The sequence below is a fragment of the Pteropus alecto genome, unplaced genomic scaffold, assembly GCF_000325575.1.
Source record: "Pteropus alecto unplaced genomic scaffold, ASM32557v1 scaffold565, whole genome shotgun sequence".
In the NCBI taxonomy this organism is placed as follows: Eukaryota; Metazoa; Chordata; class Mammalia; order Chiroptera; family Pteropodidae; genus Pteropus; species Pteropus alecto.
The window spans coordinates 979,093-996,535 of record NW_006436808.1 but is presented as its reverse complement, the minus strand read 5'-3'; the positions used below and the strand labels follow the sequence as shown (position 1 = coordinate 996,535).

Sequence of the window (17,443 nt, the reverse complement as noted above, 5' to 3'; positions counted from 1 at the left end):
GTTTTAATGGGCTCGGGATTTAAGGAATTAATGGATAGATTAGTATAATTTCTTTTCACATTTGTTATTTTTCTAGAAACAGCTTTAAAATTCTCCTGGGAAAACATCCTATTCTTGTTCCTATTCTCGACCCTTTCCCTTTTCTGCACAACATTTAACTCACCTCTCCTTTATTTCTAGCTGGAAAATGCCTCAGCTTCCTAGTCGTTCTGAGTTTAAATTCTAATCATGAAAGTAAAAAGTCCCAGAGATCATCTGAACTCACTAAAGTCTCAAAATACACCAGCTACCCTCTTTGACTGACAAAAAGATACCTCAGGGGAAAATTGTCTTTATTCTCTCATATATGCAGTATTTATATTTATGTGTAGATTCTATAATCCATAGCTAATACATTCTTTTTGGAGAATGGAAATTGAATTCAACATCAGTGTCCAATCTTTCTATTAGCACATACTTTTAAAGATTGTTCAAAATGAGGAAAGCAAATAAAACTTTCATCGATGATGAAGTTATCTAAATTCCTGGTAATCTGATTCAACAACTGCCAGTCATAAAGATATATGCATCTTTTTAAAGGCAAGATAATCAAGTGCCTCTGATCTTCTCTATTCCATAAATGACATGGATTCAGATTCCTTAAGGCAGATGCAGATAGAACTAAACCTACAATTACATATGATTCCTTAAGGCAGATGCAAATAGAACTAAACCTACAATTACAGGGCTGTGTCTTTCTCACCTTTCACCTAACCCTCCCATTCCTGGCCCCAACCTCGGAACTTTAATATGCACAAAACGCAGATACTCAGTTAGGCATCACCCCCAAAGCCTTTGTTTGCTGTTAAATATTAAGAAGTCTCATTTCTTCAAAATGAGAAGCATGGCTTGGCAGGCAGAATTCTAAAATGGCTTGCAAGATCCTCAACCTCCCTGGTAGACATGCCCTGTATAACCGCTTGGACTGTGAGTATGATGGATTTTACCCCATAATTGGTTATGTTGAAATAAGATTATTCAGGTGGGCCTGAGCCAATCAATTGAGCCCTTTAAAAAAAATAAAAGATTCTTCTCCAACTGGTCACAGAAAAGGAGGTCAGAGAGATGTGCTCCCACTGTCCTAGAAGAAAGCTAACATCCTTGAAAATATTGCGTATGGGGGTTACATAAGATGAACTGCAGATGGTCTTTAGCAGCTGAGTGTGGTCCCCAATCAACAGCTAGAAGAGAAATGGGTACCTAAGTCTTATAATCACAGGAAAATGAATTTTGCCGATAACCAATAAGTTTGAAGAAGACTCCAAGCCCAGATAAAAACTGCTGATCTGACTGACCCCTTAATTTTAGCCTGGTGAGAACTTGAGCAAGGAATCCAGTCATACCATGCCAGATACTTGACTTATCAAAACTATGAGATAACAAATTGCTATTGTTTTAAACCACTATGTTTGTAGCAATTTGTTATGCAGCAATAGAAAAATAATACAATTGGAAAGAAAGCATATGCACCTTGAATCTCTAAGATTTTTTTCACTCTTATACTTTTTATCCCAGACATTTTGGAAATACACTATTGAGATTTTGTCACCATATTAGTTTTTCCTTGATGAAGCTTTATATACAAGATTCAGTAAAACTGGACATACTTTGCATTTAAAGACTATGTGACTAAGAAAGATTTTTTTATAATAGAACAAGACTTCCCCCGAAGAGTATTCATATGCTCTGTCAGTTTAAGTTCTTCCATGAAAGGAGCCTGTTTCCACTCAAATCATCAAGTTTCTCATTTAGAAAACTCTGGATAAACATAATATGAAGACCATTGCTAGGATTTTGTTTCGCTAGAAGCATCTACTAGACTGAGGTTATAAATGATTATACTCTCTGAGATGGTATAACACGCAGTCAAAGGGAAGGACAGAAAAATGTAGTTTTGTATCAGCCGACATCTTACTTTTTTTGAAACTCACAGAAAGGATAAGAATTCAACTCACGCAGTTGATGTTCACTTGTTAAAAGGGATATCCCTACCAGACTCCCACACAGAGACTCCACGTGAAAGCCCGATATTGGCAAATATGCAAAGGCACACAACACTATGTTTTTATTTAATGACTGTTACAGCAGATAGACATTACAGCAATCCTGTGAAGCTAAAACTATGGGTAGACCGTCATTTACAAGTACAATTAAATTGCCTTAAAGGTTAGCCATATTACTGAATGTGAAGCATCCCCAGTACAGTTGTCACCTAAGTATGTATGTTCAGCCCAGAAGGCTGCCTGTCAATTCTCATCAGATCATACATCACTGAAGAATTGGGAGGCAATGACTGGGACCTTGTCGCTGCAGTCTCTGTTTTTTATGTATGGGCTAAATAACTATTCTTTCATAAATAATGTTTGTATTTTTTTGTTTTATAGTAAAAGCACTGGCTTTTTAATTATACCTCTATTGAGATATAGCTAAAATATCATAAAATTCACCCTTTTGTAGTATAAAATTCAGCGGTGTTCAGTATAATCACAGAAATGTGCAATCATCACCACTGTGTCATTTAGAACATTTTTGTCACCCCAAGTGGAAACCTTGTACTCATCAGCAGTGACTTCCCATGTCCTCCTCTGCCCAGCCCCTGGAAACTTCTACTTTCTGTTTGTATGGATTCTGGACAATTCATATAAATGAAATATGTGTCTTTTTATGTCTGACTTCTAGTATAATATTTTCAAGGTTTATCTATGCCATAGCATAAATCAGTACTTCAGTAAATCTTTTATTTTATTTATTTATTTATTTTTAGGCTAGGCAACCCTTGGTTGACCTCACAGATTGCAAGAACCTTATCGGCTTACAACCCCTTGTGTTTTATTTTTTACACCTACAGCATCTGGTCTTCCTAGGTGGTCTCCCATCCAAGTACTAACCAGGCCCAATCCTGCTTAACTTCTGAGATTGGATGGGATCAGGCTTGTTCAGTGTGGCATGGCCGTAGACTCATTCAATCTTAAGATCAAATAATGTCCCATTATATGGATATACTACATTTTGTTTATTTGTTCATCAATTGATGAACATTTGGGGAGTTACTATTTTTTGGCCATGATGAATGATGATACTAGAAACATAAGTGTACAAGTTTTTGTGTGGATCTATGTGTCCATTTCTCTCAGGAGTAGAATTGTCAGATCATACGGTAATTCCATGTTTAACATTTTGAGGATCTACAAAACTGTTTCGCAAAATAGTTGTGCCATTTTAAAATCTGACCAATGATATGTAAGGTTTTTAATTTCTCCATATACTCACTAACACTTGTTATCGTCTGTCTTCTTTCCAGACGTCCTGTAGGGTATGAAGTACTACCTCATTATGGTTTTAATTTATATTTCCCAAATGACTAATAATGTTGAGCATCTTTTCATGTGCTTATTTGCTGTATATATATCTTTTTTGAATAAATGTCTATCCCAATCCTTTTCCCATTTTTAAATTAGATTATTTGTCTTTTTATTGTTGAGCTGTTTAGTTTTTTATATATCCTGAATATAAGTCCTATATCAGATACATGTGATTTACTAATATTTTCTCCAATTCTGTGGGCTGCCTTTTTATTTTCTAGATGCACAAGAATTTTGAATTTCGATAACATCCAATTTATATTTTTTTCTTTTGTTGTTCATGCTTTTGTTGTCACATGTAAGAAATCAATGATTAATCCAAAGTCATGAAGATTTCTACCTATGTTTTCTTCTAATGATTTCATAGCTTTAGTTTTAATATTTAGGACTATAGTCTATTTTTAGTTAATCTTTGTATATGATATGAAGTAGGAGTTCAGTTTCAGTCTTTTGCATGCAAATATTCACTTGTTGAAAAGACTATTTTTTTTTTCACCGCTGAATTATCTTGGCACTCTTAACAAAAAACAATTGAGCATAAATATAAGGGCTTATTTCTGTACTCTCAATTCTATTCCATTGATGAATATGTATGCCCTTATGCCAGTACCACACTATCTTGATTATGTTAGCTTTGTAGTAAGTTTTGAATAGGAAAATGTGAGTCCTCCATTTTGTTCTTTTTCAAGATTGTTTTGGCTATTCTAGGTCCCTTGAATTTTCATATGAATTTTAGTATTAACTTGTCAATTTTTGCAAAATCTGTAGTTCAGATTTAGATAGGGGTTGCGTTAACTCTGAAATACAATTTAGGGAGTATTGCCATCTTAACAAAATAAGATTTCCATTCCATGAATTTGAGAAGTCTTTCCATTTATTAGAATTTTCTTTTTATGATGTCTTATAGTTTTCAGTGTAAAAATCTTGCAGCTATTTGTTAAATTTATTCCTGAATACTGAATTATTCTGTTGTTATTATGAATAGAATTAGTCTCTTAATTTCATTTTCTAATCATTCATTGCTAGTAAGAGCAATGCATTTTTAGGACATTTCTGGTGAATTCTAGGACATACAGCCATGTCAATGACATTCTTCACAGATATCAGTAGTGTACACTTGCAAAAAATTTTTCATTTTTCTATTTTATTTCTCATATAAAATACCTTCTAATTCTTAGATAATAGGAACAGTTCTGATACAAAAATATATATATAAATATATGAGCAAATTCCTATATTATTTATTCAGGCAACAAATATTTACAGAAAAATCCCTGAGATACATTATTGAACAAACCAGGCAAAGATCCATGGCTTTGTGGAACTTGTTATTTTTATGCCCAGAACTGGTCTAAAGTTTGCAGAAGGAAAAATAATTATTGGAAATCTTATTTTTTCCTTGAAAAACATTTAATCTCATTGAGATAGTGAACAAAGTAATAGGCTGACATTTTCTATGACAATAATTGTTGTATATACAAATACATTATTAACTCATTTAATTATATTTATTATAAGAAATTACAGGATCAAGGACTATGCAAAGTGCTAATAAGACATGCCATAGATCTCAGATGGCTAACATTTAAAAACGAGAGCTGTATAATCAAAGTACAACACTACTGAATGGTATAGGATAAGCTACAAACAAGATGCAAAGCAATTTTAGAAATGAGAAATCACACTGAACTATACTCATAGAGGTGGCAGAATTTAGTTGAAATTGAATGATTAAGATTTGGATAAGTATTATGAGGTGGGACTGCATTATAAAAAAAGGAAATATATATTTATTTGTATAGTCTAATTTGAAGAGGACATGAAGGAATAAAAGAGGAAGGATAAAAATAGGAATAGGATAGAGGAGAGGGGAAGAAAAAAGAGGAGGTTGAGTAAAAGATTATAAAGGAGAAGAATGAAAAGTTAGAGCAGAAGAACAGTGAGGAAGAGCTGGGAAGAGAAAAAGGAGACAACTAAAATTTTTTGAGTATATTTTACATGGAAAACAGTGAACTGGACATCCTACATGAATTGACTCATTTTCTGTATGTAAAATCTAAGAAAGAAGGCATTCTTATAATCTCCAGTTGGTAGGTAAGGTAACTAAGACCTAGATATAGACGAATAGATAAATTTTGTATATCTGTAAAATGGAATATTACTCAAAAATAAAAATAAAGTTTTTTGATAAGCGAATCTTAAAATAAATATGTTGTAACAGAAGCCAGATACAAAAAGTATACTTTCTGCATGATTTCATTTATATTAAAAAAAGTTTTAATGAAAAGTATAGTAACAGAAAGTTGTTTGGGGGTGAAGCAGCCAGGATGGAAGAAAAGGATTTTAAAGGCACACTAGGAAATTTTGGGGGGTATTGAATATCTTCAGTATCTTGATTGCGGTGACCGTTTTATTAATGTATTACTACGTTAAAACTTATCAAATTATATACTTAAAACATGCACAGTTTACAGTATGTCAGTTATGCTCTAGTAAAGCTGTTAAATAAATTGTGTACATTCATGTAATAAAATATTAAACAGAAATAAAAATAAACAAACTACAGCTCTATGTCGCAACATAGATGATTCTTAAAGTTTTAAGCAAAAGAGGCTAGATAATAAAAAACACATAGAGTCTGATTCCATTTAATATGAAGTTCAAGAGCAGACAAAACTAATCTGTAGCACTAAGAGTTACAATGGTGATAAATGATGAGATAGAAAGAAGAGGCAGAGATTGGGAAGGTACATGAGGGGAGGCGTAATAGATAAAAATGTTCTATTCTTGAATGCAGTGTTATTCACAGGGTTGCTTAATTTGTATCGATTAATTGAATTGAATGTTTATATTTGTTTTCCACACTTAGTGCATTATATTTCAATTAAATTTTTAAAAAATATATAACAAACACAATACAAAAAAAGAACTATGTGTGAACTTTGTTGAGACTATTTCAATAGAGTGATATGGATGGAAGTCATATCATGAAGAGTAAGTCAGTAGGCACTTGTAAATTACAAATATAAGTGACTTTTCCAAGAAGTACCTGAAATACAACAGTAAAAATGGGCTAAAAGTCAAGCATGTAATAGTACTAAAACAAACAAACAAACAAAATCTGGATATACCAAGACCACATGATATAGTATTTAAAGCATGTACTTGGGAGTCAGACCTTCTTCATTTCAAATCCTGGTACTATATCTTACTAGCTAAGACTCAGGGGAGTTATTTAAGTCATTTTTCCTCAAATATAAGGTGGGAATAACAATATTTAATTAACAAATGTTATGAGAATTAAATGAGACAGTATAAATATAATAGAGTTTAGCATGGGAAATAACATCTACTAAGCTCTTTAAAAGTATCAGCAATTATTTGATAATGATGAACATTGTAGTTGTAGGAAAAAAATGACTGCAAAGAGACTATGGGAGTTTTACAGAATCCAAGTTTGGGCCCCACAAGAAGGCTGCTATTGAGAGACAGAAAAAAACAACTCAGAAATTGTCATTCATGAAGATCTAAAATGAAAAAATATATATAGTCATACTGAGTCTTACCAGCTCATTCTAGACCCAGTTTACTCCCTGTTGAATTAAGGTGATCAGCCTGAACTCAATCTGCCTAATAGAGATAGGGGAAATCTTCTCTAGTGAAAGACAACTTTGTATGAATTCTCTGTTTCTTTTACACACAATGCCTAGCATAGAACAAAAATATTGCCTGACATACAAAAATATATAACCATATGATTAATAACCAAGAGAAAAAAATAGACAATAGGAACAGAACAATAGGTAATCCAAATGCTTGATAATTCAGAACAAATATAATACAAATTAACAAATAAGAATTTTAAAGTAACTATAACTAATATGTTCAAAATAATAGAGAATAAGATGAAAACATAACAAACCGATAAAAATAATAATGAAGGCAATGAGAGAAAGCAAAAGAAAATTTTTAAATATATGAAAAAATAAGCAAAATGGAGGAGAAATTGAGAGGCCCAAATTTGCAACTAATGAAAATTCTAGCAAAAGAATTTGAAGAAGCTGTATGTGAGAAGATGAAAACTAAGAATTTTTCAATTCAAAGCAGAAAATATTTTCAAATCAATAGTGCACTTTGAGAATCAAGACAAATGAATAAATAAACTCTACATCCAAACATATTGTATCATAAACATAAAGCATAAAAAATACAATGCTAAAAGCTACTGGAAATAAAGGCACATTTTCTATGAAGGATTGATAAACTAACAGCAACCTAGCAGCCATCACAGATGTCTGAAATCAACAGAGTAATTGCTTCTGAGTGCAGAAGGGAAAAAAATGACACCTTAGAATTTTATACTAAAGTACAATTTTATTCATGAATGAAGACATAATAAATTTTAAGATACATAAGACCAAGGTTTATAAAGCAGAACTACAAATTAAAATATACTGGTTTCATATATAACACTGACAACATTGAAAAAATTACCATATACTAGGTCATGAAGAAAATTTTAATGAATTTCATAGAATGGATGTCAGAAAACATCATCATCCACCATCAAACTATCTAAATAAGAATAACATCCTGTTTTAGAAATAAAAAGAATTCCTAAATGACATAATTTTAATGAGGAAATTACAATAAAAATTTCTAAATACTTATAAAGCTTAAGGTGTAACTGAACCAGAGCTAAGATGGAAAGACCTTAGAGATAAAAACTTTTATTTCAAAAATCGGAAAGATTTAAAGTGAATGAATCGATTGCTCAACTCAGTAGGTTAGAAATTTGACTTAAAAACTAAACCTAAATAATACAGAAAGAATGGGGGGAAAATGAAATAGAAACAGAGATTAATAAAAGAAGAAAACAAAAAATGAATAATTCACATGCAAAAAGCTACTCCTTTAAACAATTTCTTAAAAACTAAAAGTGCCAACCCTAAAAAAATAGGCTGATAACTACATGAATATTAAAATTTTCTATTCAATAATAACACTGTAAACAAAGTTTAAAGATAGTTATTGATCGGTAGAAAATATTTGCAAGGTATATATCTGATTATAAGGGTTTAGAATATAAAAAAAAGAAATTTTATATCAATAAGAAAATTACTTTCAATATTTGAAAATTGGTCAAAGTTACTAGTAAGCAATTCACGGAATGGAAAAAAAAACTATGAAAGGATATTTAACCTCACAACTCATGTGAGAAATACAAACTGAAACAATTAAGAGCTACAGTTTTAATTATTAAATTTACAAAATGTTTAAAGTCTAATAAAACCACTCTATGAGAGCATCAATCTTTGTTTTTTCCTTGCTGAATCTTCAGTACCGAGAACAGTGCCTACCTTAGCTCATGGGAAGTGCTCAGTAACTATCCTTTATATGACTAAATATATATGAAATATCATTAAGTATGAGAAAAATAAACTTCTCTTTTACTAAAATTGATGCATTTACATTAAAGAATAGTCTAATAAAATTGGAAATTGTGCAAACCATCCAACCCAGCTCATCTACTTCTAGTTATACACCCTGGAGGCATTCTTCCACATGTGTTGAAGAATATTCACTTGCAACATTGTCTCAAATGAATATTTGAAATAAAACTCAGCTTCCTCCAAAAAGTAATTGGTTAAATAATTATAAAATATTTATATTATTAAATACTATGCAATAATAAAGATGAATAAAATAAAGCTTATATGCAACATGGATTATCATAAGTATAATAGAAAGAAAAAAATCAAGTTACAAAAATGTGTATCCAGCATGATACCACTTACATAGCATGAAAACAGTAGTATATGTTGTTTAATGAAACACATAAACGTTTTATTTGTGATAAAAGATTTTATTGGCCAGTTGAGTTGACAGTAATTATCTTTGTGCTTTGTTCGGGAGATAAGAAAAGACCAGACAGAACACTGAGCTCTTCTACTGTATTTGTCATGGACGTTTTTGTTTGTTTAAATAAAAGATCGGAATCAGATATGACAAAATACTAAAATGTGTTGACATTGCACGGATAGTAAGTACATAAATGTTACTTAAATTATCTCTATATTTTTCTGTATGTTAAAAATAGCTTATATTTAAGATAAAGAAATAGAAAAAAAAAGTGAAAGGGATTTACCTTGTTCTTGAGCTAGGGAAGTACATTATATCTGTAAAGTAAGGGGCAATGTCTGCCAAGGGAGGAGCCTGAAATGGAAGTGGGACTAAACAAGTGTGGTAATATACAGCCTATAACCTCTGAGAACAAGATTAGAATTGTGGTTAATAGTATATGAAACACCCTAAGTTATATAGATCAGCATATAAATGTATATCTATGGCAGCAATAGAATTCATGGAAAAGATACAGAATCTGGAGAATGGATACTAAAAAGCCAAAATTTTCTGGAAGAGGCTATTTGTAATTTCAATGTGTATCTATTGACAAATTTTAAAAGTTTCCAAAATAAGGATAACCCTGGTAGTGTTACTTTGAAGCTGAAAACTAATAAATGTTCTTATTACCAGAGAGAATATGATGTTATTAGGACAAAAATTAGCCTTGCTTAGGGCCACACTAAATGCCAAGGGCCTAGTCAGCATAAGCATCCAATCTTCAAGTCTCTTCTTTATCTCACAAGAAAATCTGTGCATCGGTAGCCAAATGAAGATTTAAGCTCTGGCTAGCCTTCACTCTGCCCCCATCAAACCAAAGTTCAGCGAACTGTTTGATTGTGAGTAGCTTCTTTGATTTTTAAACTGGTTAAATATGATGAAAATCAGTGCACGAACTTGCAAATGAACCACAGAAAGACAAAGGCCTTTGAAATGGACATTTAAAATGAGCTAAGTAGGCGGAGGAGCCTGCAAGTAATTGTTCATATTTCATGGGGACTTGGCTTTTCATGAATTCATCTCAGTGTCATCTTTCATACATATTACAGTGTCGGTTCATTAAAATTCTTGATGCAGTGCTAAACCTGGTCAGACTGGAATGGGGCTGACAAACCTCTTGTCTGCTGCACAGATAACCAGACCTTATGAAGGTGAAATTAGTTTTCAGGAGCTGTACTGCTCACTTGATTGACTCCGTCTTAGAAGTCATATGACTTAATGTTTCCTGCTTGGGCTGCCTCTGTCATGCAAACATGACCTGATAACACATTGTCAGGAGCGCTCCAGAGAGCTAACAGCAATCTAACATCTTTCTACTGAGTGTGAAGTTCCATCTGAAATGTGCATATTTGATAAGCAGCTCGTCTTCTCTCTGTCCTTTTCATTTTCAGAAAGTTAATCTTCTCTGCTCTAGTGAGTACAATGAGGGGATGAGGTGGGCAGACTTGCCACAGGTGGCCCCAAATACTGACACATAGGGGAAGCTTGCTGTCTAGAGGCCAACATGTCTGGACATCACTTCCAAGAGGGAGTCAGACAAAGAATGACAATTCAGGTCCACCACCATTTTCAGGAGGGACAGCATTTCTGAGGACTCAGGGGAAGAAAATGAAATCAGAAAGTTCCACTAGTGAGTGTTAGTGACTTTGTTGCAACAGATTCATTTAACCATCTCTCCACCACGGCACAAGTCTGTATTGCATATCCAGTCTAAAATATACTGCCTTTCTCATAATTAGAGATGGCTGACCTCATAGAATTTTGTGCTGGAAGACAAATAGAGGGCCTTTTTCTTAGCTCATTTTACAGATGAGCAAATCTAAGCCTGGAGAAGCTGGCGTCTCATTCAAAGTCACACAGCTATGGCAGTGGTAGATCCAGGGATAAGACTCAGATCTCCAGATTCCATTTAGTTCTCCCGGCACTCTTACACTGCCCCTCATCCAGAAGTCTTACTTAAGATCTGAAGAGATTCCAAAACGAAGGCCTCATTTGGATCCACTGTGATAGCTTTGCATTCCTGATCTTCTAATTCTCTCGCATAATTACATTATCTCATATTGAACTTTACAAGTTACAAAACGCGACCACAAACATTATCTCATTGCCCTTCACAAAGAAATTTTATGAGACAAAGCATGGAAAGCATTGATCTCGCTTGACAGGTAAAGAAGTCAAGAATGAGAAAAGTAAGGTGACTGGCTCAAAGTCACCCAGTAAGTACTTGAAAGAGTTGGATAGAAAAACCAAAGAAGAGATAGACATAGGAATCTGAGAATCAGAGTATCCAGCATTGAAGAGTGGTGAAGTGTCAGCTATGTTTTGCAGACTAACGAGCAATCCCACCAGAAAGAAGAGGACAGTGGGCTCCAAAAGGAAGACTCCACGAAAATAATAAAACTGAACTCTTTAATGATCTGATATGTCTGATTATTGATAAAAGAATATCCATTTGTTGTCAACAGATCTGAAAGATAATTTTGAAAGTGGAAATGGTACATAGAAAGCTAAATAATTTTTTTAAATAATAGTTTAAAATATTTTATGAAATATGTGTTTTAAAAAGCACTGCTTCTCAATGTTTTCTACATAACTTAAATGTGTATCTTAACTAAATTATAAATTAAATATCACCATTAGGCATTGATCATTTATACTATATCTCTTAATCAAGTTGGCCAAAAACTTTTACTTTAATTTTCTATTGATTATGATGGCACACACACAATCAATTTTCTTGTTGGATAGTTTAAAAAATAAAATTAAAACAATATATTAGTCATGGAAAAATAACTAGTTCTATATTCTTCCAGGATAGGAAAGGCTCGCAGTTTTTAAAAACTTCATGAAAAAAAGCTGCATGACATCATGGATAAGATGTCCTCCCTTTAGAAAAGGCCTAAATGCTACAAACAAAAAAGTCATAAAAATATTGAACTTCCATATCAAAAAAAAGTCAAACATACCTATCTTGCTATATGTAAAATAATGTTCATTTTAAATTTTATTCCATTATTCCCAATGGAAGATCTATTTCCTGAATTTTGCCCTTTTTTATACAACTCCATTAGCATCCAACATTATACCCGACACCTAGCTCAGTGTTTGGCACATAGTAAATATACAATAAATATTTATTAAATTAATTAATAATTTATATTTGCCCCAATTGACATGTTCTGATGAAGTCAACGCAACCCTGAAATTTCCATAAGAAATCACCCAATAAAATTTTCTCACTAGAATCATCAGCAATCCCAAAAAGCAAAGCCAAGCAAAGCAAATCCACAGATGCATACTTTCAGTAGCCTGTGCCCATTCATCTTCACACATTTTGGATGTGGACTAGTTTCTGGCCCTCCTACTCTAGGCTTTTGGGAGAGGGATAAAAAGTTATATCAAAAAGAGCATTGCAATGTTGGGGGCTGTGTTGAACAATTCTAAACATTCTGCATTTTAAGACTGCAAAGAGAAATATAAAATCTTAGTTACCAAACTTTTTCTCCAGTGTCATCATCAAACACCAAATCTACCAATTCTACTTAGTATTACTTAGTATTACTCAAGACACCCTGTTTTATCAGAGAATCGTGTCTACATCAAGAAAGGAAAATAGAGAAATCCCTCTTCAATATTGTCACATCCCGGAGGGTGGAAACCTGAAATGAACATAACCTTTATTATCTAATCCCCAACAACAAGAATTCTGAACTCTGACTATCATGTTCCTTTGCCTGTGGCTTAGGGAAAATCATGTTGCTGACTTAAGGTAAAGAGTGACAAATGAGTGATCCTTGTTAGTTCAGAACCTCATCAGCCTTTCTCAGGCTAACTGTTGATCTATTTCTTTCTTTTCCAGAACCAAGCCTAGGCTGCAGCCACAGGCAGAGGAGTTTTATTATGGGTAAGGCAATCAGTGGAATGGGGTTGAAATCTCCAAACAGTTTTTCCACCTGTGACATCGATTCTGTTTGGGAGCAAAGGTGATAGGCCTGCATGTTTGCCTGAGTGTTTGCTCTGCTTCACGGAGTACAGATGTGCCCAGTGCATCACCCGTCTACTCACTGCACACTCTAAACTTGCTGAGCTTTATGTCACAAATGCGACTATAAACCTGGCCATGTTATTGTGTGTCCCAATTCCCTTCTCTTTTTAACAAGAGGAACTGTCCTTTATTGGTCCCTCTTTTCTAACACATGTGAGAAATTTCTTCCAGGTTTGAAGCATTCATTCATTTTCCTTTGAAATCCTCTAGATGCATTTTTCAGATCAGCCACTAGATGCCCAGATGCCAAATAAAACTCTAGCAGCTTTTCCAAGAAAAACAATGGTTTTGTGATTTAACAAAGATAATTTCAACCATGCTATTAAGAGGCCTGGCCAAGGTTTTTGTGTACTGAAGGATTTTTTACTTTTCTTTTTTATTTACTGAGCAATGTAATTATACAAATAAATAGATAAAAGTTCTCAAACCAAGAATTATTGGAAATAAAAATACAAACAAACAGAAGCTGCCAATACTGTACCAACAACATAAAGTAGGAAAAAATTGCCTCAGAACCCAGCACCAGCACCCAAGAAGCTTCAACCTTCATGGCCCTCATGAAAAACTTCTCCCCATCATTACTCTCCAGCTCACCTGTGGGAGCACCTAGACCATCAGGCTCTGACCTCTAGCAGAAATTGAGGACTTAACTGGGACCTTAACATATTCCTGACATAGATATTATTAATATCATAATATCATTACGGGTGTCCTTTTTATTGGCATTTTCTGCTTCTGTTTATTTGGAGGATGAATGAGTCCCATTCTGGCTACTTTTTTATATGGGACATGGTCAATCTACCAAGCATCTAGACACCAGTGACCTGGGCTGCAAAAAAACCAAAATCACAGCCTAGGAAATGTGAGTGAAGAAACTGGGTTGGCTTTTGTGCATCACGATGATTTGGAAAGAGAGAAAGAGCAAACGTTGGAAAGATGTAAAGGGCCTTAACGTTAAAACCCAAAGTTATAGCACTGGAAAAAACCTAGAAAGAGACACTCCCGTCAAGAGAGAGGACAATATTCTCACGACTCATGAACTCTTTCCTCACTCATGGACATAATCCTTTCTCTAACTCTGCAGTATAACTCCACATGCTATATAATTTTTAACGGAGCTTTAGTGATGGTTCAAAACAACGAAAAAGAAATACTATGCAGATAAATCAAAATCATGCGGCTAGCCTCACACCCATCATGACTAAAATGAACCATCTGAGGAAAATGGTTTCCTCATTTCCAGTCTGCCACCACATGGCTAGAGGCACCTTACCTTTTGCCATGGGAAAGTTTCTTACTGCCTCAAAACTTTGGGATCCAGGCCAAATTTCCTCCTTGGCCTTAGGGAAAAGAGAAAGCTGTTTAACCCTTTCATTCTAAAACTTGTCTCTGCAAGACTTCCTTTCCTGCTCCAGGGACCTGTTGACTATGAGGGAGCTGCTCTTCCTTCTACAGGTGACCTGCACACTCACCCAGGTTCTGATCTAGCTTTATGGCCACAAGCAATCACAACATGGCTGAGATATTTAGATTGTCACCTTACTGCAAGAAAGAACTTTCTAAAGTTCTTTCTTGTTAAAGCTCAGCCACAGTAAAATGTGTGAACTCCAAAATAGTGAGTACCTCATCACTCAAAGGGTTCATGATGGCAGTGTGGCCCCCTGCTCAAGCTGTTGAGGAAATGGTTCCTGAATTGGAAGAACAATTAGCCCCCAAAACTTCATTTAGTACTTCCTTTCTAATCCTATATTTCTATTAATTTTATAGACCACATTTTGCCATGTGAAAATGGCAGGTCCAGCATTTGGAAGCCATACAGAATAATGATATATTCACCACCACCACACCCCCAAAAAAGAAATTTGTTTTTGCCTAAGACAGCAAGTGATTGTATGAGGTTATTAACTTTTTTCCTAGCAAGGCTTTATATAAGCATGAAAAATGTTTGCTGTAAAAAACATCTGGGGAAAATGACACCACATTTTCATTAGTAATAGTTCCTAGACTGAGCAATGCTTTCTATCAAATATTGACACCTAATGCATCCAGACAACCCTAGAATCACTTATTTGAAAGAGTAGGTAAATCTCCTGACTGGGAAAGGGAAACTTGAGGCAGGCTTCTTATTGGCGAATACTAAACCAGGTATCCAACAACGCTGATCCTATTATTCAAATACTCTGCATCTTCCAGAAATGCAATCCACATATTCCCACATCATATCAAGGAGAAGCTTCTGCCATGTCAGCAATGGCAAAGGAAAGTCTGGAGTTCCCTTTCAGATTGCAGAGGCAGAAAATGGTCAAAAAGACAAATCACTCGCACAGATTACTTTATAGAGCAGGAGACCTAGGCAGAATGCTTGTATTCCTTACTCAGTATTATATTATTCAAGTAATAATATATCACTCAGTATTATATTAGTCAAGTAATTCGAAGAAACTTTACACTCAAAGGGACTATGGAGAGTTGTCCATTTACCAGCCTATGGTGTTACATGGCATCAAAATTCAAGACTATAGAAAAGCCAGCTTTCCTGAGTGATATCAGCCCAGAACGTGACAATGAAGCAGTTGTCACTCAGGATTCATTCATGCCAAAACTGGCTACAAATTTCTATCAGATAACTAATTTTTTTAATAGCAGAAAATTTCAGCCAAAAAACTGCCTACTCCCTCCCTTCCCACAAGACTCTTACAAAATTATACATGACCTATGTATGCAATTTAATCTTAGCTCAAGTAAACATCATTATTAATATCCTCCCAAAAGGTGTATTAAGAATCATGCCATCTTGATGTTATCATTTCTCCAACAATGTATTTTCAGATAATCATGCACTGACATGGAGGAAGCCTCAATGAAAAGAATGCCATAGATAGGAGGCTACCATTTAATGTGTTCAATCATTATTTATTCTTCCATGCATTTGACATTGATTTATCAAGAACTGACTATGTGCAGAGCAGTGTTAGGTATTGGTGTGAGCAAGATCCACAGTTCCTATTCAGTATAGGACTTCATGTCAACTCAATATGGCTTAAGTAGCATAATGGAATTAGGTACAGGGTATAATGGGAACAGAGAGCCTATGCAGAGAGAAGGACCTATCTCAGCCTGAGGAAGAACTGCAGATTTCAGCTTTAAGAGTTGAGCAGGGAGATGGAGAGTTAAGAAGCAAAGACAAGAAGCTGCAAGAAATCTAACCATTTGGTTTATGGAGAATGGGGTGGGGAAGAGGGTAATGAAATATGAAGCTAGTCAGGCAGGTAGTGGTCAGAAAATAAAGAATTTATAAGATTTTCTTCTAAAGCTTGAATGAATCATTGAAAATTTTTAAGAAAAGAGATGTGTAGTATGATTAGATTTGTGTTCTAGAAAGCTCTAGAATGATCTTTCTAGTTTGTTCATGACAGCAAGAACAATGCACCATAATGGGGAAGAAAGATCAGAGGGAAGCAAAACTACTAGGAGATCCAAGCAAGGAAAATTCTAAGGCAATGGTAATGAAAATGAAAAGAAAAATCATTTAGAAGGCAGATTTGTCTGTTTTAGTTGACCAATTAGATGCGGGGGCCAGGGGGTTCAGCAACAAGGAGGCCTCAAGTTTTATTTATAGGTATCTGGCTTGGTCTAGGACTGTGACCAAGCACACATTAGGTACACATTACAATTAATTAAGGAGCATTTTAAAATATCCAGCGTTAGCCCTTCTTCCCCTAGGGTTCACATTAAACAAGTCTGGGATGGCGACCCAGGGAACAGTATTCTTTAAAAGCTCCCCAGGTGACTATAATGTTGGCCATATTTAAGGACTTGAGATCTAGGGAATAAATGTGACACCAAGAGAGAGGAAACACAGGATGATGGACGAGGGTGGCCATCACTGCACAGAGGAGAAAGGAGGATGGGTCTCTTTCTGGTCCAGCTGAGGTTGAAAAGGTCAACTTCCAGGCCAGTACAGATTCCAACATCTGTGCTAAAACATTTTGGAACTTGTGCTCTGATCTTGGGCTCCAAATGCAAAGCTCCTTTTAGTACTAGGAACACAGTGAAGAGAGAAAGCAACTGCAGAGAAAAGGTTTCTACAGGA

At 34.5% G+C, this 17,443-nt stretch overlaps 1 pseudogene; it reads right to left on the bottom strand.

The window, feature by feature from the left end:
• Nucleotides 1–2,878: 2,878 nt before the first annotated feature.
• LOC112481217 lies at nucleotides 2,879–2,997 on the bottom strand (annotated as a pseudogene).
• Between the last annotated feature and the right edge of the window lie 14,446 nt (nucleotides 2,998–17,443).